Here is a 6477-nt window from a genome sequence, read left to right on the forward strand (position 1 = left end):
TGCCATTCTTCCTTCCTCTGCCAGCTTAACATCACAGATGCTAATAAGGCACAACTCCTCCATCCCCTCACCCCTTCTATCTCAAGAGAGATGTTAAAAGCACAGTGGAGCCAGGAAGCTCAGGAAGGTAGAGAAGGACGCACACACATGCGCACACACACAAATCCCAAAACAAAATGCTAATGGCAACCACCTGTTAAGCTTCATTTTATCACTATCAGTCTAGCATCTGTCACCCATTCTATAGTAACTCTGCTCCCCATCCTTGGAAGGCCTGAGAAACAGAAGCAGAACAAACATTTCACGCTTACCGCCGGACGGGTCTACTCCACAAACGCTGGCGGTGGAAACGCTTGTCTCACTTTGCTCTGCCGCCATACTCTGGACTGATAAAGGCAGTGACGAGGGTCCAGTCAGATAGCATCGAAGGGTGAGACACACAAAGGAAGAGCGCTCGTACAGCTCAGTTCCTCCTTTAATTAAGGATGGCCCCAACACCAGGCTTCTCCAGTAACAACCAAACTGTAGACTGATGACTAAATCTTTATGCCATTTTTAGGCTACTCGGCTTGATCTGCATTCACACAAATACAAGATCTTCACACCTCAGTAATAATAAAACAAGTCACAAGCAACCTAACCTGGAGGTTCAGAGATTTGCTCTTTCCCACAATCTGATAACACAACAAAGTTTTACCATTTTGCTATGATCCATACTAATCCACCTAACACATTCCTATTTCTGTAACACCAGACAACATCCATGAAATTCCAAATCAAAAGGAGCCATGGAAAAAAAGAAAATGGATTTTTAAAACAGAAATACCACCAGAAAGGTAACCAGAAGACACTTCCTGAAGTGAAATTTTACCCTATACTGGATTTTATATTCTGTGTGCTGGGTGTGGATTTGGATTTGTCTGTATTTTTACGGCAGATGGCAAAACCGGGAATGATCAGAAATCAATCCCTCCTGGAAAAAAGACTCTTTGGTAAGCGTGGCAGTAATTACAGAAATCTGCAACCTACCAAAGTTGATCAAAAGAAAAAAACTTTAGTAAATATTCAAAAGTAATAAAGGGTGCTTTGTGGTATATACGTTTGGAATATAAAAATAAAGATTCAAATAAAACCAAGTTATAAAACAAAACCCCATACTTACATTAGACTTTCTTAACTATTTTTATATTAACTTCATGAAAATTTATAAAACCCAACTCAACATCTCACTTTATATGAAACAGAAGCAGAGACCTCATTAATACATTTTAGAATGTAAAGCAAAAGGGAAAAAAAAAAAACTGTTTTAAACGAGAACCTGCAGTCTGAAACGCAAAGGAACTAACTTGAAGGGTCTTGAAATTAAAAAAAAGAAAAAAGTCCCTTTTGTTATAGCAGCAAATTATTTCACCAAATTCTGTACTTTACTAAAGAACACCAACAGAAGAACTAAATATATACAGACTAAGTCTCTGTGATATCATGATCAAAAAGTAGTTAACTTATATGGACAGACCTAGCATAAAGACTATTGGGGGGGGGGGGGAGGCGGTGCTGGGATGGGGAGTATATCACTGTGTAAGGGAGATATTATACCAGCTAAGAAAATAATCTTTTTATAGTGCCTTTAAAAAAAATTCATACACTCATACAGCAGGGATGTGTGATCTCTTCCATATCTGACGACAACACACACCCCAAATAATAAAATCTTTCTTTATTCAACAATAGGATCCAAATCCTACAAAGAAGTTAATAAATATACTCCAAACAAAACGCCTTTAGAAAAAGTTCTGCCCACAGTAGCAGTTATTAAGCATGACTACTGCATTTGATCTGAGATAAACAGTGCAACTTGTCAGAAAAAAAAAAATAATAATAATACATTTAAGACTTCCCTTACTTGGGTAAAAATATTTTTACATAAAGATATTTAATGACAAAAAATTTTAATAAAATCTCTCTCTCTCTCTCGCTATATATATATATATGCAATTTTTATTTCATCACACAAAGAAAAAACAAGCACAAAAAGACTGAAAAAAAATATGCAAAAATGTTAACAGTAACCAAATCTAAGTGGTTAAGGTTACAGAAGATAATTTTTAAAAATTTTCTAGTACTTAACTGCATTTTACAAGTTTTTTTAACTGAAAAAGTTGACATTCAATTGTCCTATAAGCAAACAACAAGTGTTTACAAAACCAACACGGGTCCTAAGCTTCTTCAACAGATCATATTCCAGACTTCAAATACAGCTATTTGCCAGTAATTTGGGGGAAAAATGTACACAATCACACTAGATTTTCACGTCTCACTCTCCTACATTTTCATAACTAAAAACTAATAAAGGAATGTTTACCTTTTTCTAAATAGGTTCTATGTCCAACTTGCCATCCCAGAATATTGGTAACAATCTGATTTTTTTTTAAATATCAATTTAGATTGCTTTACACAAATGCCACTTCAAAGACGTTATGATCAGCTCAGTAATTCCAAAGCGTAGCCACCTCATAATACACAGTGGAAGAAGTTTTGATGCATCTTAGTGAACTGCCTACAGAAATGCCTAGGTGCAGACAACCTAATTTTATACACATCTTTCCAATACCCCTTAAGCACCTGATATCTAGTGAAGCTTTTTGCAAAAGGTACTTCTCTTAGCTTGAACATGAATTTATTTGTGGCTGTCAAAATCGATCTCAAACTGCGTTACATTCAAGGCACAGAATGTCAACTCTTTACTGGGCCTCCTCTTTCTTTCACAAGAACGCCTTTAGTATCTCCTAGCTTACATTTCCGGGCTCATGAGTCACTGAGAAATGAGCTCCAGGTTTACCTTAGAATGCCGTTCAAACAGCTCCTCTACAGTATTCACGGATCTGGCCCCCAAATACCTCTTTAGCCTACCCTTAACTCCCCAACATGGTCATAGGCAACTGAATTATCCACTACTTCTAGACTATGCCTTTTTATCTTTGTCCTCTAGTTTGCTGCCCCTCCACATACCGTCTGTTGCCCAGCCGTCCTCTCCTAAACCCCATAAGCCTTCAAGACTCCGCTTAGCACCACCTCGCCCAGGAAGCCTTCCAGATTTCTGCTAGGCGGAAGTGATCGATCGGTTCGGTCATCCCTGGGTGCCTTCCTAGCACTTTGTAGTTCTTTCACAGGACTTATCACCTCCTTCCTGGTACCGAGGTTATTTGTGTACTGGTCTTATCTCCCACACCAGAAAGTGAGCTCCTCGGGGGAGGGGACCGTGGGCCCCTGTTCACCTTTGAATCCCTCCGGCGCGGACCGACTACGGCACCTGCACGCAGTGCAGCGCTCAGCCTGCTTCAACCGAACTCGGGAACGCTCTGGCCGCACAATTCCTAACCAGAAGTCAGTTAGGCATTTTCCCGAAATGAAGATCACAAAGATGCTGCCTGCCGCCCCATAACAGGAAGTTTACCAGGGGCCAGGAGCCCGTGCGCGGTGGGAGTGACAGCTGGCCCGGCCCGCACCTCCCTGCCCTTCCGACTCCGGCCGCGGCCGCCCCCACCCGCCATCCCTGCCAGAGAACCGCGGAGGGGTGGCAGGAGAGCACCGGGCTCCCAGAGCTCCGGCCGCAGGCCTCTGGGCGCCGCGCCGGCGACGGCGAGAGCAAGGGAGGGAAGGCTCCGCGAGGGGCCCGGGCCGGGCCGAGCCCAGCCCAGCCCAGCCCAGCCGGGAGGGCGGGCCGAGCCGGGCCCGCCGCCTCCGCCACCCGAGAAAATGGAGGCAGCCCGGGGCCGGTGACGGGCCGGGGCAGGCGGAAGCCGGGCGGGCGTCCGCGCCGCGAGCAGGGCCGGGCCGGGGGTCACTCACGGGGCTGGGCCGGGCGGCTCCCTCTCCGCCTCCGCGTCGTCGCCGTCCCCGTCCTCGGCCGCCGCCGCCTCGGGCTGCTCGCTCGGTCCCCGCGGGGCGGCACGGGCGCTCGGCCCCTCCGTTGTCTTCCGCCTGCTCCTGCTCCCGGCGACGGGCTCCCGCGGCAGCGGCGGCGGCGGCTGAGCGGGCGGACGGCGGCCCAGGGGCTCCCGCGGCGGCCGCCGCACTGCTGCGCTCGCTCGCTCGGGCTGCGGCTGCGGCTGCTGCTGCGGGGCCCGGCGCCGCCTTCGCCTTCGCCTTTTAGCCGGCTTCTGGAAGCTCAGTCTCTCCCAGGCCGCGCCGCTCCCCGCTCCCCGCTCCCGGCCCGAGCCCGGCTTTGACGTACGCACTGCGCAGCCGCCGAGGGCGCGACGTCGGGCGGTGCCGCAACGCCCCCTCCAGCCTCGGGCGCCCCCGGGCGGCCGGGCGGACTCGAGCCACCGGAGTCGGCCCCTAGGCCGAAGCAGAGGGGGACGCCGAGAAAAAACAGCAGCAGCGGAGGACGGGAGGTCTTTCCCCTGCCACTTTAAGCGTTGGTGTTCAGCCCTTCTTGTCGGTCTCGGCTCTCTTCCCGGAGGGAATCCTACGTCCGCTTTCTACGACCACTTCCTCAACTCTTCACAAAGCCTTGTTTCTGCTAAAAGCTTTATTTTTGTTATTCGCTATTCTCGGTGGTGGCCAGTGAACGAAACAGTCCCTGCTCCTGAGACAAACCAATAAACAAATAAACCAGCACATACATGTCATTGGATGTTTCCAGTGCTATGGAGAAGCTAAGGAGGGGAGAGAACGGAAGATATTGTTACAGCACTCCTGCAAGGGGAAGCTGCTTGAAGAAAGAGCATGCATGCTGTGGGCTTCGTGTTATGGAAAGGCAGAGGGAACAGCAAGGATGAAGGCCCTGAGGTGGGACAACAGGGAGTCCAGCAAGGCAAACGCACTGAGGGAGGGGAGAGGGGAGAGAGAAGGAGAGAATGGGGGCCAAATAGAACACAGTGAGGACTTTGGTTTTTACTCTACTAGAGATGTGAAACTATTTGAAGGGTTTTCCGCAGAGAAAGTCATGATCTGACATTTCAGACGGCTGGAGAGACTAGCCTAAAGGGCCCGAGGGTTTCAGCCAAGAGACTGAATTGGGGCGATAGTTGATAGGGCCAAAACAGATTTTTTTTTTTTAAGTTTTATTTCATTTTGAGCGCTTCAAGAGACTGGTTAGAAGGCTTTTGAAATAATCTAGTCAAGAGAAGACAGGGGGCACCTGGGTGGCTGGGTCGGTTAAGCATCTGACTCCTGATTTTGGCTCAGGTCATGATCTCACGGTTTGCTGGTTGGAGCCCTGCGTCCGGTCTCTGTGCTGACAGCACAGAGCCTGCTTGGGACCTTCTCTCTCTCTCTCTCTCTCTCTCTCTCTCTCTCTCTCTCTCTCTCTCTCTCTCTCTCAAAATTAATAAATATTAAGAGAGAGAGAGAAGACAGGCTCAGTCCAGGGTGGTAGCACTAAAAAAATAAAGAAGTAGTCAAGTTCTAGACACATTTAGAAGGGAGCACTGACCGATTTTTGCTGATTCCTAAAGTTTTTTTCTTTTCTCAAGCAACTGGAAGATGCAATTCATAAAGTGAGGAAGACTTAAATAAAAGCAGACGGGAAGGGAGGAACTTGGGAATCCACTTGGGGGCATGTTAACTTTGAGCTGCCTGTTAGACACCCAAGTTGGAACCGGATATAGAAGTCTGGGGCTTGGGGGAGAGGTCCAGGCTGGAAATAGAATTTTGGGAGTCCTCAGAATAGGTAAAATCTGAGGACTCAATGAGAACGTTTGGGAAGTGTTAATGAAGCATAAGGTCAGGGATGAGCCTGAGGCCCCCAACGCTGAGAGGTCAGTCGGGGAGATAACAAGGAACCAGCAAAGGATTCTGAAGAAAGGAGCAAGGGTGTCATGGGAGACTGAGGAAAGTATCATATGCTAGAAGTCCAAGGATAGAGGATGGGTTGATGCCGCCATAGCAGCTAATGGTTCAAGTAAGGCTAGTGTTGGTGATTTGGACATGGGCATCAGCACCACAGAGGTAACTAGTGGCCTTGGTAAGCGCTCTTGAAGCAGAGATGGGTGGGAAAGTCTGACTGGAGAGGTTTCTAGGGAGAATGAGATCTAGGAAGATCTCTGGAAAGAATGGGACTGTAGAAAGGGTATCACGCGTATAGACAACTTTTCCATGAAGTTTTTCCCCCGAGGATGAGCAGAGAATTAGGGTGATAGTTGGAAGGGAATATAGGATCGAAGCAGATTTTTTTGTTCTTTTATTTCATTTTGCATAATTCATTTAACCTGTTTGCGTGCTGATGGGAATGATTTGGTAGTGAGGGAAAACTTGGTAATGCAAGTGTGTGGGACAGGGGGCATTTTCTGGAGAGCTTTCTTGAGCGAGCAAGAAGAGAAGTTCTGGCCTTGGATCCCAGCGAGACAGGTGTTCACTGGCAGTAACAGAGGGCAGGCAGAGTGTGGGCCCAGGGGCCGGGAGCCAGTTGGACAAAGTGCCAGAACATGTGAACTTGTCCTTCTAAGAGCTTCTCTTTTCTCAGGGAAACAG

The 6477-nt window shown here is 47.7% G+C and overlaps 1 protein-coding gene across 3 annotated transcripts in view; it reads right to left on the bottom strand.

Annotated features, from left to right (window-relative positions):
- CAB39 (calcium binding protein 39) overlaps positions 1-3975 on the bottom strand; it is a 97241-nt gene extending 93266 nt beyond the window's left edge. For 2 of the 3 annotated variants that reach the window (XR_007154496.1, XM_047869161.1), the window contains exon 1: positions 3850-3975. The gene's annotated coding sequence lies outside the window, so the exon portion shown is untranslated. Of the gene's footprint in view, positions 1-3275; positions 3413-3849 lie in introns of those variants that run through there. The other variant, XM_047869162.1, reaches the window with a different exon arrangement.
- Between the last annotated feature and the right edge of the window lie 2502 nt (positions 3976-6477).

Source organism: Prionailurus viverrinus, chromosome C1 (genome assembly GCF_022837055.1).
Source record: "Prionailurus viverrinus isolate Anna chromosome C1, UM_Priviv_1.0, whole genome shotgun sequence".
NCBI lineage: Eukaryota > Metazoa > Chordata > Mammalia > Carnivora > Felidae > Prionailurus > Prionailurus viverrinus.